The sequence below is a fragment of the Micromesistius poutassou genome, assembly GCF_964030765.1.
Source record: "Micromesistius poutassou genome assembly, chromosome: 6".
NCBI classification, from domain to species: Eukaryota; Metazoa; Chordata; class Actinopteri; order Gadiformes; family Gadidae; genus Micromesistius; species Micromesistius poutassou.
The window spans coordinates 3,255,379-3,277,895 of NC_140276.1; positions in this window are offsets into that span (position 1 = coordinate 3,255,379).

Sequence of the window (22,517 nt, forward strand, 5' to 3'; positions counted from 1 at the left end):
TCTGCCCTTTTCTCCCCGTCTCTACCTCTCCTTCCCTCGCTCTCCCCATGTCTCGGCTCTCGTGGGCTCGCTGCTTTCGGACTAATCTGGGTATCGCTATGTCCCGAGAGACGAGAGACAAAGCGATGTTCTTTCTGTGAGCAGGAACAAACACCCCTCGATGGCAAAGGCGGGGCTTCATCTCGGGATGACGGAGGAAAGAAATCCGGAGGCAAAGTAGCCGAGGGATCTGCTTACAGACGCCCCCAGCAAAATCGCTCTGTAGTCTCTCTCTCTCTCTCTCTCTCTCTCTCTCCCCTCGCCCATTATATTTTAAACCTTGTTTGGTATTCCATCTGTGTTGCTCTAATGGAAGATTCCATGATATCCTCCGCTACAATGCATATGACACGTGCGCATTTTAACCTACGTTAAAATATATGTGCACATATTTTCACACAGCCACGCATGCACACACATTTGATAGATTTTCACTTAACTCATAATAGACTACATTCAAAAAGAAAAAAGCTGCCAGCTCCTCCAGACGTGTCCGTGACCAGAATGTGAAACCACGGAGCACATCAAGGCATGAAATTTCACTTTAGATCGGCAGCGTATGCCAATTATTCCATGTTAACTGTCACATCATATGCAGAGAATACTAAGGTAATTAGCTATACCAACTGAAAGGTAATTTAGGAGTCTTTTTGGGTGAAGACACATTTTTAGCTCTTCCCAGCCTCACACTTCAGCTCTATTCTTCCAAAGTTTATTTTAACACAATAATATTATTTTACAGAGATAGAGGTAAGGTTAAACAGTGTGCCGAGAGAGTTCCGAGGGGGTGCAGCCCGTTTATACCACCATCTGAAGAACCTTTTCTTTTGTATTCTCTGTTTTCCTCACAGGCAGCATGGGACAGTCTTTTTAGAGAAATCGATCCACATGAACACAAGACAGGATCCGGCTTAAGACAACAAGTAGTTCAACCTCACCCCACTGCCCTTGTGTCTTCGATTAAGCATCCTATAGTCCCCGATCAGAGCTGGCGTGCGGTCTGCCGGATGCAGAGAGAACGACCTTTAAAGGCCCACAGACAACGCCGGCCACGGGGAAACATGTAAAGGCCCCGACACACCAACCAGATTATCGGTCGTCGGACAGTCCGGCGTGCTCGGTGACCTGAGTCTGTTCGGTGTGTGCTGTGCGATCGGCCGTCGTCAAAGCCGTCGGTGATCTCTTCGGCCGATTGCACACGTTCAATCGGCCACGACCAAAATCGGTCCGACTGCCTTTTCTGCCGACGATTGGAAGTCGGAATGGTGTGTCAGCGCCTCTCACCATTACAACCCAGTATTCAGCTGTTCCACGACCTTCAGCGATAACCTTTCAGAATTCGATTTATATCCAAACAGACTTTTATTCCTATCCTTACAAAACACTATTGGATATTATTCAGCGTATAGGGCCTCGTACAACCCTCTTCTCGGTGGCTCTACTAATTCATGAGCTCCTTCTAGCCGCCCTGTAATTAATTGATCAAAGCAAGGGGAAAATAATAGAAAAGCTGTGCAGAACGGAGTGTGTGTGTATATGTGTGTATGTCCATACCATTGCATGCCTTGTGTGTGTGTGTGTGTGTGTGTGTGTGTGTGTGTGTGTGTGTGTGTGTGTCCTTAGCATTTAACCGCGTTTATAACGTGGAGACACAGTCAAAGTAGCCATGGTTACACACGTGCTTCAACACTAAACGTATCCTGGTTCTCACCCATCACAATCATTCAGAAAACAGAATGCATGAGTTCGCACACACAGACACACATCCTGTAGCTATTATTTAGCCATTACTCCTCTGCTCTGATATCTTAGAGAGTCACATCAATATCAGTTGAAACACAGCTATTTCTTTTGGGAGTGTGTGTCACTCCCAAAGTAGTTGGCATTTCCGTGGTACAGGAGTGCTGCTTGTTGGTTTCAATAATTTATGATAGATTGCTGTAGTGATTCTTTGATAGATTGCAGTCGGATGGGAGGCCCGACGTGCGGCTGTATTGTGCTGATGTAGTCGCCACGTTGTGCTGATGTTTTATGTGTGCGCAGAGGGATGTGTGTCCACACACACACACACACACACACACACACACACACACACACACACACACACACACACACACACACACACACACACACACACACACACACACACACACACACACACCCCAATGCAAGTGAATGGATGGTCAGAACGGCCATGGTCAAACTACATGATTGTATTCTTCTTTATCAAAATAACAGAAATATTCAATCCAAAACAGAAAAAGGCTAGTAGCCTGCTCAGTTAATATGATACACCATCAAGGACAGTTATGACAGTCCAGGTCCATAATGAACAGTGTATGGTTGAACTGCTTGTATAGATGTTGAACTGTTTAGAGAAAAACAGTGCGGCACTACTACTTAACAGTACGTACATCATGGACATAATCATAGGTTGTTACAGGTCTGGAAGCGTAAATGTATGTGGTTTACCTTGAACTGTGTGTGGGCGATGGCAGCCTCACCTGGCCTGAGTCAGACTCAGTGATTAGACTCTGGCGCCTGGTGTGGCTGCACACCTGTTGCACGTTGAGTTGAGATCAGTGTGCACAGGTTGAACCAGCCCCTATCACACACACACACACATACACACTCGTTTATCGTTGTCCGCAGACTTTTACAATAAACCGGTTTTCCAACGCCACCGCCCTGTGTCCTTGTCTGGAGGAGCCCAGTAAAAGTGACATGGGTGGCGTGTGGCATTTTCTTTGTCACACGTAACGTGTTGTTTTTAACCTTGGAGTCAGAGTTTATGGTTGTTTTGTTGGTTTGTTAGGTCGACGTGAAGAGTCCCAACGTTTTTTTAATTCACTTTTTGCATGCCTTTCATTGGATTTCAGGCCAAATACACAAAAGGAGTGAAATATTGCTGAAAGGTGAAAGAGTAAAGCTACAAGGCAGCAATTTTTCATCTCTGCATGTTTTTCGCCTCTTGTATATGTACAGGAAAAATGGCAGTTTTCCTTATTCCATTATGTGGAAACCGATCCTGTGACAAATGAATCAACCTTTTTCTATTTACTACATTCCTAACAGTTTTTTACTTCACTTTTTCACACTTACATATTTTCTCATTTTCTTCAATTCTCTCTCTCTCTCTCTCCCACATCCACACGAGCATTCCCTCTTTTTCTCTCCCTCTCGGTTTCTTTTCACCCTCTCTAGCTATCTTTCTTACAGAAGTGAAAATATCCTAATTAATCTCTTGCCTCTGCCACTATTCCCTGAAGTGCGCTCTCTCTCTCTCTCTCTCTCTCTCTCTCTCTCTCTCTCTCTCTCTCTCTCTCTCTCTCTCTCTCTCTCTCTCTCTCTCTCTCTCTCTCTCCAACTCTCTGGTGGACTATGGGTAACAAATTGTAAACTAAATGGGCCCAGCGTTCCTCTGCTGGGCCCTAACCAATAGGTCCTAGCATGGTTCCACTTCCAATTAATCACCATCCTCCCCACTCACACACACACTCACCCACTGGGGAGCATTTAGTCGAGCTGGAAGCCTAGTGGGGTTGGTGGTGGCGGTGGTGGTGGGGTGGGGAGAAGGGGGAGTCCGATCTAGAATCAGGACAGCCTTGAGCCGGAATCAAAGCTGGTTGTTCATGAGCTGTTGACTGACAGAGCCGTCAGCTTATGAAAGAGAGGGCATTTAACACATCCAGAGATCCCCTTGTACACCTCTGGGTGTAGAAGCACCTGGGGGCTTATACACCTCATTCAGTTGTGATGAGCTCAATCACAACAACATGGGATTGTGTTGTCAAATAAATGCAATAGACAATGCAATTCCCTTAACTAAACATTTGAAATACAGTAATTAAAATAAAAAAATAGACTAAATATGATTAAATATTATTATTTAATGTCTTCTCTCTTCTTCTTGAGCCAAATCACTCTACTACTGATAACTGTCTTTCCCTCATTAAAGTGTAACTATTAAAACATGCCCTTGTCAGTTTTTTCTGTAAGTGTCTTATCTTAATCTATTATTTAACATAGGCACACTCTTTACGGTGTTTCTGTCAACAGTGATCTACGGCTCTTGTTTAATGGCTTGTACAACGAGTCGCGGGGGGGCTCGATACATTACTCTGATAGAGCACGTCGCCGTGATTGAACGAGAAATCATCAGCTCAATTTTTTTTTTTTTTTACCAAGCGGCTGTAGTCAACACACAGGGCGTCATTTCTCCAGCATGAAAGAAAGTACTGCATGAAGCTCTCGCCTCGAGTTGTGAGCAGGGGCAATCAAAGCCTCAAGTGGGCCAGAACGTATCCCCCCCATCAAAGTGGCCCGTGATTGAAAAACACAGATGGATTGTGACTGGCGCGTTTCGTCAGAGCCTTGACCCAGCTCTTTAAATCATCCCGGTTTTAAAACCAAAGGGCCGTGGTCTGTAACCTCAATTAACCAGACACAGTGGCGAAGAACAAAGGAGGCCCCTTCAAACGAACAGGTACTTTATATAACACACTGCCCACTCACAAGTCTGGTGCATGGTGTAGGAAGGGGATGGTTATATCAGAGGAAGGGGCATCTTATCGCTACTATCTCTTATAGTAGGAGGAAGACTTGTCCTGATTGAAATGTAAATAATTAGGTTTGAAAGCGGCCAGAGGTTTGTAAGAGCAAGTATTAGAGTGCAGTTGGTTCAAAGTGGCCAAGCCATCCATCAGCTGTTAGTGAGAGAAATGCGCTGTGAGGAAATGTATTTAGTTTTTCTTTCTAGAATGGTTAGTTGTTTTTTAAAAACAAAATCATCAATACAGTCAATGCAGCATATGAAATGCCCTCTGTCTCTTTTTTGTTTTAGCATGATATGATGTTGGCTTTGCTATTGCTAAATAAAGGCCTAGTTTATTGTATATTCAAATTTATTACATGGTATCATTACACCTATACTGAGTATTGAAACCAGTATGTTGAATATGTCTTTGACACAACCCCCAGGTTTGAGTAGGATTCGTACGGGTCAGTTGTCTGCACCACCACATTCGGTTGCAGAGCTAGCTCGGCTTCCATTTTCTGTTCTCTGTTCAATGAGCATAAATATCAAAACTACTCACCATAAAAACTGTAACAAAACGAACTGGCTGCAAAGCTAGTGCTGATCATCATCACCCTCCCGACCAACATTAGGACAGACTTTATATATTTTTTTATAGGTGTGGTTTCATATTCATGACGGAAGCGTTCCAAAGAAACATAAGGCTGTTCACACACAATACGAGACGCTTAGAAAAGACCACACACACACACACACACACACACACACACACAGGACAATTTAAGGTCTTGTTCTGTGTTTAATATGATGGATGCCGCTGAATGGAGCCTCAGGCTTTTGAGCAGGGCTGGGAGTCGTAGTGCGGCAGGGATGGATGGCTCTACGCGCCGGCACTGCGGGTGTTCTCCTTGTCATCCCCACGGAGGACAGGGGACAAGACGCTGGTGGACGTACCGGGTGTCTTCTTGTTGACTCTACTGCAGGGTTGCTTGTCTGGGGCTTTTCATGTACAGTACCTTCTGGGATCTTTATGCGTTTGCGTTTGACTGTGCAGAGACCTGGCAGAGAAGCACCAGGCCTGCGGTTGTTTTTTTTGTGTGCAGGGCTCTTGTGTTGTGTCTACAGTAAGTAGGTACACTTTTTTTTTTTGCCAGGTACAGGATATTTACCGTTCGGCCTCAAGGGCATCTTGTCTGTTCACACTGATTATAGTGTATTCGATCCAGTCCATGTGTAAAATGTCATGCTTATATGTTTGAGTGAGTGTGAGAGTGAGAGAGAGCGAGAGAGAGTGGTCTGCGTGGACGGTAACTTCAAGGTTTTGTGGATGTGTCTTCCCTACTCCACATCAAATAAACTGCAAAAGACACAGAGGAGGTCACAAGGTCATACAGCCAGGAAAGTGTTGAGGTATCAAGCTGGTTAACCTTGGAGTTAAAAAAAGAAACAACATGAAAAGAAAATGAAAGAAACACATTTCTGACAGAATTCAATAATGTGTTATATACTGCTGTGCTATTACATTTGCTTACATATTCTCTTATCTTCTTAAATTCTCTCTTTCTCTCTCTCTCCAAAACAAGTGTGCAAATTAGTTTGTGCATGTGTGACATGAAGAACTACACTGCTGCTACAAAAAAAAAATCTATGTTTTTTACAGTCTGAAATAATTGACTTATCCACCTCGTCTTGTGGGTTTTGTACATTCGATTCTCTCTGTACTCATAAGTGTATTATGTTGTAATGAAAAAGAAAATATAAAACTTTAGTTCATCTGATTCCTTGACCTATTTGGTACATACAGTATACGCTGGTATATAGATATTGTTATAGTAATATAAAGACCCTCAGTGAAGATATGGGAGGAGGGGAAATGTCACGAGGCAGCGTCCCATATTCATTTGTGCATGCGTTATTTAGCAGAGACGTCGTACACAAATGGCTGTGGCGGCGGTGGTCATACATGTGTCTGTCTGTGCACATGCGTCTCCCTGTTGTGGAGGTCATATCAGTTCACAGGCTGGACCTGTGGACCTGTCTGCAAGCCATGTAGGTTAGCGTGTTGTGCACGTCGACTTAACAACCCCATGGCTTATCACACAGATCCTGTTTCTGTCCTGTGAAACAGGACCTGCCTTCAGCCACTCCAGCACTTAATATCAATGTCCTCCATAGCCTGTTTACACGTCAACTCACTTCTATTCTACTCTGCTCTATTCTGCCAACACCAGTCCCTACATTCTATCCCTCCAGGAACCAACACGTTTTTACTTCAACCATTATTTGTTTACATCCATAAAGAATAACACAACCTCATGATTAAGAAGAAGAGACAAGCAATATTGTACACAAGGATATGTAGTCCCAAAGTCTGACCGTTCCCTTAGTGCTGGTGCCACAGTTGGGGTGGGGGGGGGGGAAGGGGACACGTTCAAGAACGCGTTTGCCATGTTTTGTTGAAATCACAGGAGGGCTGCAGGGATATATTTTCATTTGTACGTTTGACGTTTTCTCCATCGAAGGTGTTGTGAGGCCCTGAGTCAAAGAGTGTTATTTCACATGTCTGTGCGGTGTACACGGACTGCATCAAGGGTGTGTGTGTGTGTGTGTGTGTGTGTGTGTGTGTGTGTGTGTGTGTGTGTGTGTGTGTGTGTTCATCAGCATTATGGGAGACAGTGGGGTTAGCAGGGTCGGCTTGGATCCTTCAGTCACGCCCCGGCTTCACATTTGGCCGCGTCGGCTCTTTAAAGTGACGTGATTAAAATGGACAATGTGCGCTGAGTCGGCAGGAAGAAGCTATGACTCCATTATCGGGTTTAGAAAAAAGGACGGCAAAGGAAGTGCCATGTGCATATGCAGACAAGGACAAAGACACAAACACACACACACTCAGACATGCATGCAGACACTCAACCCGTCAGGTGCGCTCGCACACGCGCAGACACACTCCAGCTCAAAGTCACAAGCACACAAACAGATGGCAAACGCATGCTATCAAAATCAGGCATGCGCACACACACACGCACACACACACACACACACACAACAATAGCCTATAGGCCGAAGCGTGACAGTGAGACTCGCTGATTCCGTGGTTGTTTGGCGGGTGGACGCTTTGCCTTGCTGACTAAAACCAAACCTACACAAGGGCCGAACAAGGCCAAACCACAACCGACGGCACGCACCTCGACACATTTTCTCTGCAGTTCTCGCTGACGGCTGACAAATCAAACGGTGAATGTGTGACTAAGTAAGACACATTGAACCATATCTTTTTATCTTCTTTGGTATTTTCAGTTTTATTGTTGTGGCAGTTGCCTGGTGAGCCTGGGAGACAGGTTCTAATGGAAAGCTATACTTATGAATCGCATGGAGAGCCCCACTCAGAGCAGGCTAGACTCCCACTGTGTGTCTCAGAGAAATATATGGTTGATGAGAGGGCCCTTGTTTCATTGCGTTGGTCTAACGGTTTTGAAAAAATGAGATTTATAATAAGTGGGTGGCTTGTTTCCCCTGCCTCTCGTTAACTATTTATGGACCTTATTTACAACCATGTTTAAAGCATTATGAGTACGTTCAAACCATAATGGCATACAGACATGCCAGTCTGTATTGATCACATTGCGTTCAGATTGGCTCTCTGTCAATCCGTCTTTGGTATTTTCGGCTTAATTTGGACATTTCCCATTGACGGTTGGCAAGGAGTTTTTCATCATTGTAATGGTATTCCCCTAAAGCCTCCTATATGTCTACTGGTTATATTTATTATTTGAAACACCCTTCTCTCTATCAACATCCTGTCAGATTACAGTTAATACTATGCCGTTTTACCTCTGTATGTGTGAGCATGCATGTGAATGTGTGTACGATTAGGAGTGTGTGTGTGTGTGTGTGTGTGTGTGTGTGGGTGTGTGGATGTGGATGCGTGTGTAGGTGCCCGTGGGTGTGAGTTGGTGCATTGTGTGTTTGCTTATGCCCCACCATATTTCCATTAGAAGTATTAGTCGATGTGGCTACTGCTGCTGGCCCACTGAGCCTTTCTTATTGGATTCCATTTCCTCATCCTCTCCTGCATTCTCTGAGCGGACCCTCCATCTTGAGAACGTATCGAGTGCATCATAAACATTACGGCGGCCGAACGGGGCGTCGGCTGGGAAGACGGAGAGGGAGCTGCAGGCTGCATCCCATATATTCAGCTGGAGGAGCTATACCATGTGCTCATGGACTTCCTATGTGTGCCGGGCAATGGCTTAGCCACATCTTTGGGCCATGTTTCTTCATAATAAGTAGAGGTTTGAAGGGGAGAGAGAGGAGAGGTCGGGTGAGAAGGGGGGGGGGGGGGGGGGGGGGGGGTGGAGGAAAGGACAGGACTTAGTGGGTCAATACTACAGGGCAAGGTAAGAGGAGAAAGGAGAAAAGAGAAGGAGGTGAGGAAAGAAGCAGAGGGTAGGAGAGATGAGCGTAGAGGAGAGAAGAGGAGAAAGGCAGTGGAAATGGGGGGAGGGGATAAAGGACAGCTGTGAGGCTGTTATCTTGTTCACCTGGAGAAACATCTGGTGCTCTGCATCCTTTCGCTCTTTTCCCCCCACCTACCTCCCTTCTCCTCTGTTATTTCCTGTTGCCCCTCCTCACTTTTCTCACTCCACAGGGCAAATTACCCAACATCTTCATTAATGTCTCATTACAGCTGAATCAGCAACTGCAGACACATTAGAACACAATATGTTTTTGGCACTGTTTGCAGAGCTCAGCTTTATACGCTAAATTAATTAGGATGATACCTTTTTTTCAGCATAAAGCCTACACTCAAGTAGGCCTACTGTTCACTGCATATATATAGTCCAACAAATGCAAATTTTGTTCTGATAGTTGAGCTGTTCCATGATGGTTTACTCAAGACATTATTGTGTCATCAAGCACATTGTTTTATCCAATGCGACAATTATGATTATTTTTTTGGTTATTAGGAAAGGGTTAGGAATCCTGCTAAAGCATACTGGTAGAGCACAGACAAAAGGGACTGCTCACACAACCAATTACATGTCTTCCAGTCATTCTTCCTTCTCGGCAGTGTGTGGACATAATTGGCTCCAATCCTGTAGCAACACCTTGCTTTTTCCATTCCCCTGCCATAGATCTCCAAAAAAGAAACCTGTCTGATTTCACTCAGCCGACATGTCGAAGAGTGTTACTCTTCATCAAAGCGTTTCTGCACTAACTGCTTTCATTCCGGTAGAGACAGAAGAGGGTCTGGGTATTGGCTGCACTGTCAGCTTGTCTCAAAGATTGCTTTGCTAGCTACCTTCTGTGGTCAGATATTGATTAATGCTTTAACTTTTAAGAAGTATTTTTCCAACTCTTCAATTATATATGTTTTGGGCGAATGTGAATGAGTAAATAATGTCGTTCAGGTGCGTTGAAGGCAGAGTGTGATATTAAACTCAAGTACACTCAGGGAGCCAAGATGAAAAACCAACCATAAACCTTGACAGTTGACCCTTACTTGGCCTGGCTTTTACGCTGTCTCTGTCCATCTATCTTTTAAAGCTTTTTGGAAAGTTGGAAAAGGGAAGTTTAGGGCCATCAAGGTGTAGCACAAACTTTGGATTTTTTGAGTCCATTTATGTTCAGCTCTCACTTTACCAAACGCCTGAACAAATTCTTGACGGAAAACTAGACGTTTGCTTGAATACATGATGGAAGATTCATGGATTCACTGGACTTTGGAATTGTTATTCTGCCTCACCTTTAGTGCCTTACTGAATACACTTAGAGCGATAACATTTGTCTCATCCCAACCAACACACACACACACACACACACACGCAAGGCTGCCACATGTACATTCATGTACATGTGTCATTCAACATGTGCTGATGTGCAGTTTTAGAAGTAATCCAGATGGATTTGTCATATTGTCATAATGCCTGCCCCAGGGGGCAGGTGGTATATGAACAGATGTATGTGTGCAGATTTTACAGTGACTGCGTTTACATGCTGGAGCATAATCGTGTAATGAACGTATTGAATAAATATTGGATTCATGTAAACAGGTTTATTCAATCTGCTTCGCCAAAAGGATCGTCTCAGGACCGGATTTGCGAAGTCGATAGGATAGCTGGGCTTGAGCCGGTCATAGGCAGCTATCTACCTGCATGTGTACTCGATCGTATCGTATTGCCGGGAGTTTGCATCCTGCACATGCTCGAGAATTTCGGCCGGGGATTTAACCCGGAAGTTCTATCGCCGCCGCCGCAGCAAAAAGCTCCATTTGTTCCCTCATCTGCATTTGTATACAGTGAAAAATGCACAAAATGTACGCTACTGTTGCCTCACCAAACTTCTCGTACGCCATCTTTGTTGTTGCTGTTACATTGCCGTGAACCGGAAGTGGCTCTAGTACCACTTGTTGAAAGGACTACAGCGCCACCTAGCGTAGCGCAGTCAGCCAGGTCTCCGACCATTATTCCAATCTGATCCAATGTATGTATACTCAGACAAGTGACAGCCCCCCCCCCCGTCGAGTGGCAACTTTGTTATATCGCTTAATCCATGATAAGTCGATCTGGTCCGACCATGTAACCGCAGTCAGTGACAGCTTCACTGTTAACAGACACATGATAATCGCTCAGGGCTGAACTATGCGCTGTTATTCATTGGGTTGTTCAGCCATTACCTGTACCCTGTAATCATAGAGCTTGGACCATCCTCAGTATAATAATTAACTTGTAGTTATTTTTTAATTGATGAAATGTATTCTTGTCCAACATTTTTTTGGCAATAATAAAACTGATAATTATACGAAGAGGTGTGTTGTTCCAGGTCATCGAATGCGGGTACCTGAGTTCTTTGAATAGCATTGGTTTACATCCAGCAGGGCCCGTGTTGAACCCCGCTGTGCATGCAGTAGGGGTGTCCATGGCCTGTTGCTGTGCTATCGGTGATATCAATGATAAAGTCCCTGTCACCGAGCCACAGTGGGCACACTTTGTGCAGACTGCAGAATCATTTGGGAAACCAATGATTTTGCTCCAGAAAAACTCGCTGTTCCACCAAATAACTCCTTTTAAATTTTGTACGACTTCCCTACCTTCCCTTATCAGTTTCTTCACTTCCGTCTATCCACTATCCTTCTTTTTTTCTCACTCATTCCCTCTGTTTGCTCTTTTACTCCGTCTGCAGCACCCTTTTTCCCACATAGGTCTTTTTCACCCATCCTGCCCTTCCACACTCTTTATCTCTTTATCTTTCCCTCGTGGATCTCCCTCCCTCTCTCCTTTGCTCATTCTATGGCTCTGACCTCAGGACCAACTTTTATTTCCGACTCTCTCGTCTCTTTACATGGCCGGATGAATTCGGATTTGTCTGGAACATTCCATCACACGGACAAAGTGAACTTAGCTTTTCGGGAAGAGGGAGGCTTAAAAAAATACTGAACTGTGTTTGGTTTTTCTGACTTTATCTTCTCATTCGGCATTTGGCGGGAGTGGGCTGCACCAACTGGTCTTTACTAAGCCTGGTCCTAACTGCTAAGCCTGTATTTGTTAAGACCAGTCTTTAGTATGAATCTTAAGTCAGTTGCACAAATCAGACTTGGCCGGGTCTTAATGACGCCCAGTCTTAGCCATGCACTACGCCTACTATTGTGCGTTGCTAGGATACATTGCTAACAATCGCCCGCTATCTTGCTCATTAGTAGCTGATTCATTTGTTTTTTAATTTGTAGCCACATCATGGGGGTTCAGAGGAAGAGAAAAGCCAACTGGACGGACATTGAGATCCGGAAATGATTAGAACTGTACAGCTAGCACAAGAGTCAGTGTGACTGCCACATGGTCCAACGTTGCAACAAACGAGAAAAAGCAGTCAACTTTGAAAGAAACCACAGGGGCATTTAAGAATGGTTGTGGGCAGCCCGCGTTGCACACTTGTCCCATCATGTCCCCAACTGTATTTCGAAATTAAGCGTTGGCATAAAAAACAAAAGGCCATTAACGGCTACGATGGGGGTGACGGCACCGCATTGTAGTCCGACAAATACCGTAGACAGCTTCCCAATAAGTTAGAACAGAGCTCTGCTACGGAATCGAAACCACTCAATCAGCGCCTTGTCGTCGTATATCTCCAAAGTATTGCTTCTGTATCTAATAACTCTCCCTTCTAAACGCCCGCTCGTTGTGAATACGATGTAAGAGGCGCGTCGTTGTGAAGCTTGAGTTGTGCGGCCCAGATTTTGTCTTCACTCCTTCTCCCGACTAGGCATGAGATTTACGCCCCGGTCTTAGTGGAAAGCAAGCTTAAGTCTAGATGGTGCAAGTGGCCCCAGGAGACCAGCCTTCCCCTCACTACAAGGATAGTGTTTGGCACCCAGCCAAAATACACTGGATTCCATCCCCAAGGACAGCAAAGTAACTGTAGGCATCCTGGTGCCAAAGTAGCTCTACCTGCTCCAGAATCACACACATCTAAAGATGGTAAATGGACTGCATTTATAAAGCGCTTTTCCAACCAGTGGCCACTCAAAGCACTTTAAACTATTGCCTAATATTCACCCATTCATGCACACATTCGCAAACCGGCAGCGGTGTCAACCATGCAAGGCAACGGCCAGCTGGTCCGGAGCAGTCAGGGTGAGGTGTCTTGCACAGGGACACCTCGACACTCAGCTAGGAGTAGCGGGGGACCGAAATAGCAACCTGGTTACCAGCAAACCCATTCTACCTCCTGAGCCACATGCCACCTGGTCGATGCAGTGGCTTCTGACAGAAGCGTCCACTAGATGACTTTGAATGCTAGCTCTTTCAGCGGTAGCTCCCTATTGGAGGAGGCTACATTGGAGAGGATGAAGGGGGGAGCGGAGATGATGATTTAATAAGTGCGTTTTAATGGATAATTAGTGAATCTCACTTTGGAGTGCATTTGTCTCTATCTTACTTAAATCGGTATTATCCACATCACACACATCCAAGTGTTTGGTCCGCATAAGCCTCATGCAACAAAATCGGGTCCAAGATCAAAGGGATGTCTGGTATGCGGGCTTCCTTAATGGGGATAGATGTTTCCATTTGAAGCTGTAATGGTATTGATTGGCTGGTTTGGATTCTGATTAGAAATGCAATTGGACGCGGCCCTCATGAAGGCTGATTATCACACTAAAGAAGATATGTGGATGCAGCTCTGGCGAACACACACACACACACACACACACACACACAAACAAATGCACGTATGACACGCACACTCACACAGACACACACATACACACACACACTAGATCAGTTTCAATTTAGGTTTGCATTCTTTAAAATGACTAAAAGACCTATGGGATGATTAGGAGGAAAGGGAGGACGTCCATAGTTCTTTCTGCACACACACACACACACACACACACACACACACACACACACACATGCACACTCTCATACGTGCAGCATTCTCATCTTCCATCATGATCTGACAGCACAGTGGGCAGTAGCGCTTGGGGACTGTGATCTCTCTAGCCAAATCAAATATTTTATATCTTAAAAGGTACCAGTAGATTGGATAAGATAAATTAGAAAATGGAAAATGGGAGTTTGTTCTTTACTTCAATACATTCAGGTTAGATATGTGCTAAATGGAATCTGGTGGGTAGGGATGTGGGTGTTAGTGGGCAAAGGTGTTCCTGAAAGGCTTGTAGATATTTTCCGGATAACATTTTTATACAGGGCGCACAAGAATTTCCCCACAGCCTCTGCATTGCGGCTCATGTGACCCGAGATAAATTGTGGTCATTATAGATTCCAATAGGAGGAGGGCTAGAGAGGAACACAGAGAAACCAAACGAGAATAGTGGAGATGCCAGGAAAAGCTGGTGCCTGGTCGGGTCACAGCGCTATCCGCGTGTCAGAGGATCTTATCCAAAATACCCAGCATGCCCCAAAACAACAACCATTCAAGGTCTACTTCCTCCCTACCTGCTGCCCTGCCCTCTCAACCCTTTCCTTCTTCTCACTTCACCTCACTTTTGTCCAGTGTGTGTGTGTGTGTGTGTGTACGTACGTTCTGGGGCCTGGTGTACTGTGAGCGAGTGTGTGAACGTGCATGTGAGTCTGTGTGGATGACTGATTGGACTCTGGGGCTGGGTGTGGCTGCACGCCAGGTTGAACCAGCCACCGTCACCACACGCCCTTAAGAGAGTAAGCCCTTATCTCATTGCAAACATGGAGCGCCAGCTCACGTATCGTTGTCACTCAACCTCTGCAATAAACCAGTTTTACAACAGCGCCATCCTGTTCCCTTGTTATGGAGGAGCCCTGTAAAAGCCCCCTAGAAAGAGTGGTAGCCACCTGGTGGCTGTGTGTGTGTGTGTGTGTGTGTGTGTGTGTGTGTGTGGTTGAGGCAATAGTAGAGTATAGCCTAGGAGATGTTCCGAGAGCAAGCCAGTCATGGACGACTCGTTATAAAGAACAATGCGAGGATAATGGCCGTACAGAAGAGCCGTGGCCTTGCGTGGGCGGCATGAGGCCTTCAAGGTTCCTGGAGAATCGTCTGTTGGATGAAAAAACCCTTCGCTAGCTCACGCTCCCCTTCGCTCCACAGGTTATCTCGATGCAGACCCCTTTCACGTCTGAAACACTGGGGGTCCCGGGGCCTCTCAAGAGCTCCAACGTTGCCATGGCAACCAGACAATCCCAGGGCGTCTGAAAGAGGAGAGAGAGAGAGAGACAGTCAATATTCTCGCTGCATCACATCAACATCTCCGCAGCGACTGCAGCGCGCACAAAAGCCCCCGACACGCAGACAGGGCTGAATGCCTGAGAGACTTGAGGAGATATCAATCGCTCTGGCTGTTGTCAGAAAGGGTATTTACATAGAGACACTAACGGAAAACAGCAACACATTTGTTTCTCCTACAGAGGCACAGAAATGTGATACATGACGTTGTGTGCAAGTCACTTATAGAGACATTGGCAGAAGCTATAAGACGGAGGCATCGTTCCGTAGCATTTTCTCGAGACGGCTAACGCGTTATTTATTAAGATATGGGATGGTTGAAGTTAATCGTTGTTACAGATCTAATCCGTCTGTGTTATTAGACTTTCATTGAACTCTCTCACAATTGGTTGAGCAGAATGGATACATAATTAAAATTCAAAATGAGATTTCTGTAAAAACAACAAACATAAATGGTTATGTTTCTTTCAGTCGTTCAAACAAACTAACCCTTCATTTTTGTTTAGTTAGTAAGCAAGTAAGTTTGTATGTTAGTTGTACACTGGCTGATCAACAGCTATGTCAACAATTAGACGATGGTGCAGTAGTTTATATCAGATGGATCATAACGGGGTAATATCCCGGTACCTGTAATCACATTAAACTGTTATGAGGTAATTAGTGGGTGATATAATGTGCAATGTAATCACCTGTACACAAAGGGGACAGTTCCCAGCGACTTAGTTAATGGATGCCTATTTGGGTATCGTACTGAATGCGATCCATTTAGGAGGCTGGGCACCTTGTTCACTATTCAGGATCAGTGAGCAGCAAATGTGGACCAACTCCAGTTCTAAGGACATTGGCAAGAGCATGCACTGAACATATGGAAGGAAACTGGAACCAAACAGCTCCCAGAAATCCAACAAGGTATCAGTGCTAACCACTGCATCACCTGATTCTGTGTTGTTTACTCCTCTGCTCAAATGATCTACATAAATATTCCTGTTTGTACTGCTCATTATTAATGTGGCATTACTTCCTAACTAGTCTGAATCCGTATTTCTTCTTTTGTGTTTACTTTCACCTAATAGTCAAATATCTTACATTTCTTTTAGCACTTAGGAGTTAATCAAACTCAACTATTCTTTTACTCGTTAAATCATTTGTATTTTTTGTGTATTCTCCTGCCCAATTAAATATCTTGGTGCCGTGGTGCAAAACGCACAAATGGAGCCCCTTCAAACATTTACAGAATGTCTATGTGCGGCGCGCACAACATGCTCACAGCCAACACAACCTCGTTAGCGAGAAAGCCTTCCACGGCGGCCTGCGCTACGCTCATTGATGTTCATTGTTTATACCCTGCCTCTTCGCACTCAACCCCCTCCTGCTCTCCCTGACTGTCTTGATGTGGTTGCCAAACAGTGAGAAAAAAGCCCTGCGACGAGACGTTTTGAACGCAATGTTCCTTTCCTTCCGTGTCCCACTTTTGATGTTTAAAGATATCTTTTGGAGTTTTTTTTTTTTTCCTCCCACAGATGACAATGACAACTCGTGTCCAGTTGAATGTGATAGCTGTTGAGATGCTTTCCTCGCTTTAACGAAAAATCGTTTTTTCTTTCACTACCTTTGGTTGAACATCAGGCATTCCCCGGATCAGAGGCATGACCAGACCCACATGACTACTCTCAGGCGAGTCTTAATGTGTTCTTGTTGATCTGCTTCTGCGTTGCATTTCTTACCATTGTGTTGTCAACTTGCATTAAGAGTCCATTTAATTAGTACTATGCTACTGCAATATACTTCACAACGTCTTTCAATGTGATGTCTAGAATCTAGAAGGTTTCTGTATCCAACCACGGAAAATGTTTCTTGTTCCCCGTTTGGTCCCATGTCTCAGACAGGGAAAGCACTAAGTTTAATTTATTGATGCGGCAGCGTGCATTATGCATGGTCTATCTCCGCCAGAGTGGCGAACGTCCTGTGGTACAGAGAGATACCGCGGTGTCACGTGGCAGGGAAACAAGGGAAACAGTATTATTACCTAGTGTCACCTAAAATAACTCTCCGTTTCTGCTATCCCTATACAATATGGCCTCACTTCTAGGCAAAGCGGGACAGAGAGAGAGAGGGAGAGAGAGCAGATAGATGGACGGTGTGGCATGGGGAAGATGACCGATGAATAGCTCAGGAGAGGGGAGATAGAGGTGTGCGCCCAAGCCCGTCGGGTGTGCACGTGTAATTGGCAGGGTGACCTCTGTGAAGATGTGACACGCTCGCGGTTTGGCATTAAATATGTCAGAATGAAGAGAGGCGACGGGCTGCACCTTTCTATGTCCCCCTTCAGCCCTATCTCTCCTCTGCATCTCCTTCCTCCTCCTCCCCCCCCCCATCCTTGGCCCAAGAGGGTCTATTTCTGTCCTCCACCCCCTCTGCTTCCATCTCTTTCCCTCTCCTATCATTTCTGTTACTCATTATCTCTCGGCCGGTCAACGGTTCTCTTTTTGTCTCTCTCCCATTATTTCTATAATTTCCTCTCCTCTTTCACATTCTCTCTCTTCTACTCATCTCTCTCTCTTCTACTCATCTCTCTCTCTCTCTCTCTCTCATATCCTATAATGCATCTCTGTGCCATCTCGTCCCGTGCTAAAGAGACTAGCTAATTACCTAATCACCTCTGGCGTCCTTGAGCTGTGCTGGCCACAGTTCAGAGGTCCCTGTCAGGCGTAGCCCCTTACCGTGACGGCGGTAAACACACAGGTTGACACACGCGTGCACACACACACACACAGCCGAGGGTACATGACTCATGAGGACCACCTGGCAACCTTTAGGCGAAACAAACACAGCCTCACCTTAAGCGGAATAATAAATTGTTTTCTTTCTTTCGAGAATGCTAGAGACGAACACAGACCGCTTATCCGGCTACAGAGAAACTGTGAAATATGAAATTAATCTGTTTCTTTGCTCCAGTATCTGCCCTCATTTAACCTTTTTTTTCCCCTCACGTACTGTTTTGTTGTTTCACTGTTTCATAACGTCACTTGACAAACCTGTGCCCACTGTGGTTTGAATTTAAACGCCCTGAATGATCTAAGAATAAACTGATAACATGTGGCAATAAAAGTTCCCCGGTCCGTGCACGTGATTTCTGAGTCACGTCAGACAGATGCAGACTGTTCAATCAATTTCATGACGCCGAATAACAGGGTCTTTGCTTAGAACGGCAGAGCCTTTTGCCATGGGCGCAGATGCACAATATCTACTTTTCCCGTGAACAGAGAAGTCAACAATGAAAAGAAATGGCTGACATGTATCAGACACTAACACAGTTCGAGGAGAGGAGAACATGGAATGATTCAATACATGGTGCACTCACACAGGAGACAACTTAGTGATAACAGAACATGAGTTGTAAAGCACACGCACAGAGTTTGGAGTAAACAAGCATCGCAAGGCCACATGAGGATACAAACAGGGCCTTGATATATGCAGGGCTACACATTCCAACTCCCAACCATAATGATGATGTTTTTGGTTTTCTCCTTTCTGGATCTCTTGCTCTCAGTTAAAGGCCACACATTCTGAATGTATTGTTTTTTTTTTACGAAAATGAATAGTTTCGATTAATCGATCAAATTAAACCGAAAGATTACTCATAGAAGAGGAATCGTGAGTGGCACTGGCAGACCTTAACGCAATAGCAACGTAGCATACATGGTGTCAGCAAACTGTTCCCATAACGGTAGCATTTTGAGGTGGCTCTTACGTGTCGGGGACAGACTGGTGATTCTTAGGTTGTGTGCCACAGTTGCACACAGTGGTGGGCTGTGGCCGCCGGCTAGGTGGGGTGAAGGGGCGGATTTATGCTTGCGACCGCTGGGGGGGGAGTTGGAAAAAAATAGTGTTTAATGGGACTAAAATAACACTGTAATTGAGTGCCTATTCCGGGGCACTGCAACGTCACGACGAAGGGACACCGGCGGGTGAGGTGTGTGTGTGGATGTGTGGAGCTCTGTCTGGGCAGCGGTTCATGTTGCATGGTCGCATCCGAAAGGGGTTAAGCTTCTCGGACACTTGATTGCTGTTACGGTGCAGTTTGCCATGCGGCCCAGCAACTCCTATCTTTTGTATTGAAGAGGAGCGAACTGCCAAAGTACGACTTTTTAGAGTTAACACGCAAAGATTATTGCACCCACGCCCGGAAATACTTGACTTATCTGTAACCTGTGACAACGTTTCTTTAATGTACATTCTATTGCAGATTATACATTTTACTCTCTTAAGTTATTTACCTTTATCATATAAAAAAATACATACCTATTTAAAATCCTTTTTTTAAAGTATTTTTCTTCTTCTTCTTCTTGGGTGTTGGGCAGGTTGGGTGGTCTATTCCCCTCTACTGGCCTGCGGCCACTGGTTGCAAGTCAAGGATTTTCTTGTTGCAATTGCTCGTTAGAGGATGTTGAAAAAGTGAAACATTTTGAGGAAGAGAAGAAAAAAAAAAAAAATCATACAATTTTTGTCTTGGTTTGCAAATTCCAAAAGCGTGGCTTCCTTGTGCCATAAGTAATGTACGGCCTACTGGGATAACTTATTGCACATTGAACCTTTCATGTGCAGCGTTGCACAAGATTTCATGAGTTCATAAAAAATGGGATCTGGAATTGTATCCTATTCTCAAGGGGTTTGTATTTCCTTCCAACTGTTTTAAAATAAAAATGTGTTTTTGGATTAAAGCCTTACCATTTGGACCTGGAAATATTTATTGTAGACTATCGACGACTATAAATCTACAACCGCAGCCTGCTGGAAGTTTAAAAGTCTTTGATACCATGCATACATGATTTATCTTTGATAACGTTAATCCGCTATTGTTAGAGTCAGAAATTGCTCACACATGCTTTCAAGAACTTTTCGGTTGCTTCGTTTTGTCTTGGAAAATTTTTGTTACTGCCATTGTCAGTGATCCAGGAAGAACCGCCTGATATTTTTGGGACAGTGCCTCCTCTGGTGGAAACTGGTTATTATAGTGGTCTGAGTCTGGTTTGCATTATTTTGTGAGACGTCATGTCTCAATAATTGTCACTGGCTAAGTTTTTATTCGATTATTTTTAAGACAAAGGCTTTCATTTCTATGACATCTTTATTAACAATGTATTATCATTATCTCTGAAATGTTTCTACCTTTCCCATAAAACTGCATTTCCCTTCAAAAGTTTGCCATTACAGCTAACTTCTAAACCTTCTATTTCTATCTGCTCTCCTTCATCACTTCTGCCATCATTGACATTTCTCAATTCACTGTCTTCCCCCACTCTGGCTTTCTCTCTCCCTCTCTCCTCTCCATCCCTATCTATTTTCACATCAAAAGAGACGTTTCCATAAATCTGAGTGCCAGAACCATTAAATAAATATAGACATTTTAGAGAAGGCCAATTTATTCTGAACATGAAAGTCTTGCTTCCTTAAAAGGGGTCAACAAAAGGAAGCCAACACTGTCCTATTAAAAAGAAACAAAAACCCATAGAAGACTCCATAAGATAGATAAGATAATTGCAAAGGGGAAGGTTATGTGCATTCTGTAACAAACTAGAAATCAGTATAATTAGAAGAGTTAAAGCCCCTGGGTTTTATTAGGGTATGGGGGTACAGCACGCTATATATAAACGCGTGGGGGGACCAGCCGTTCAGACCAGCATTTTCAATGATTCTGCTATGTGTATGTGGTTTAGAACAAAGAATAAACAAATAACACTAGTAGTAATAATAGGCAGTAGAGGTAGTATAAGGCAAAATTTGAAATATCTTTATTTTAAATACAGCAAAATATTCATTGTATTTGGTGTGGGTGTTGCGTGAGTGTGTGTTTACGTTTACATATTTATGTGTTTTTGCTATCTAGGTGCACAAAAGAGTGCGTATTAGCTTCTCTGTGCCTACAGTTTAGAGTGTGGGTGAAGCGGTGAGAATGTGTGAGACAGAGAGAGAAAGAGCAACAGGGCCAGCAGGTTACATATGGCCGTGATTACAGCAGCTACACAAAGCACTCTGAATGAACCCTCACCTAACGAGGACCACCTGTCCTCTCTGCCTTCTCTACGTCCCTTCACTTGTCCTTTGTCCTCCTCCTCTGTTCAATTCGTCCCGATGTTGCAGACATTTTAAAGGTCCAATATGTACGATTTCGGCATTAAAATATGTAAAAACAACTAGACCTATGTTCTTGTATCTTATTTATCTTGTGTGCTAACATTGTGTACCAAATGTTTCCATCCATTGCTAAACTCTCGATTTGGTCAAGCCTTAAAGGTCCCATGGCATGAAAATTTCACTTTATGAGGTTTTCTAACATTAAGTTGAGTTCCCCTAGCCTCCCTATGGTCCCCCAGTAGCTAAAAAGGTGTAGGTTAGGTGTAAACCGAGAAGTAGGTATCTTGCTCCGCCTTTGAAAAAAGGATCGCTGAAACGCTTCGATTTGCGAGCTGGCCCCATATGACGTCATATGGTGGGGCCATGTTACCTCCCCTTTCTCTGCTTGGCCCGCCCAGAGAATTTGGCCCACCAATGAGACAATGAGCTAGGACCGTGCGAGCGCCACATGTGTGTGTGTGAATACACACACTGTAACGCAAGTGTTCTTTGTTATTTGGATAACCGTTCTGCTGTTGGTGTTATGGCGCATAACACGCAACACAATAACGCAAGCTTGCATAAAGCTCCCATTTGGTGAAAAGACTAGACTGCGTCGGGTTGGTTGAGAAGGAATTGGGAACCGCGACATGGAGGAGAAAAGGATTGTTGCCCAGGATTGTCCGTCGGAGCCCCGCTGTAGCAGGCAGCGGGCAGCAGGGCTGGGCGGGCAGCGCCGGGAGTGGGCAGCGGGGCTCCAGCGGGAGACAACCCCGGGCAACGGGCAGCATTCAGCGGGCAGCGGGGCTCCGACGGACAATCCTGGGCAACAATCCTTTTCTCCTCCATGTCGCGGTTCCCAGTTCCTTCTCAACCAACCCGACGCAGACAACCCCGGGCAACAATCGCGGGCAACAATCCCTTTCTCCTCCATTTCGCGGTTCAGTCTGTACTTAATATTGACGTGGAAGTGGAAGAACCAGAGGCGTCAGAGAACCCGACGCAGTCGTTTGAGATTCATAATATCATCCGGAGGCACAAACAGCTTTTGACCATGATAATATATATTATATTATATAGATATCTAAATATAATATGATATTATTTAGAT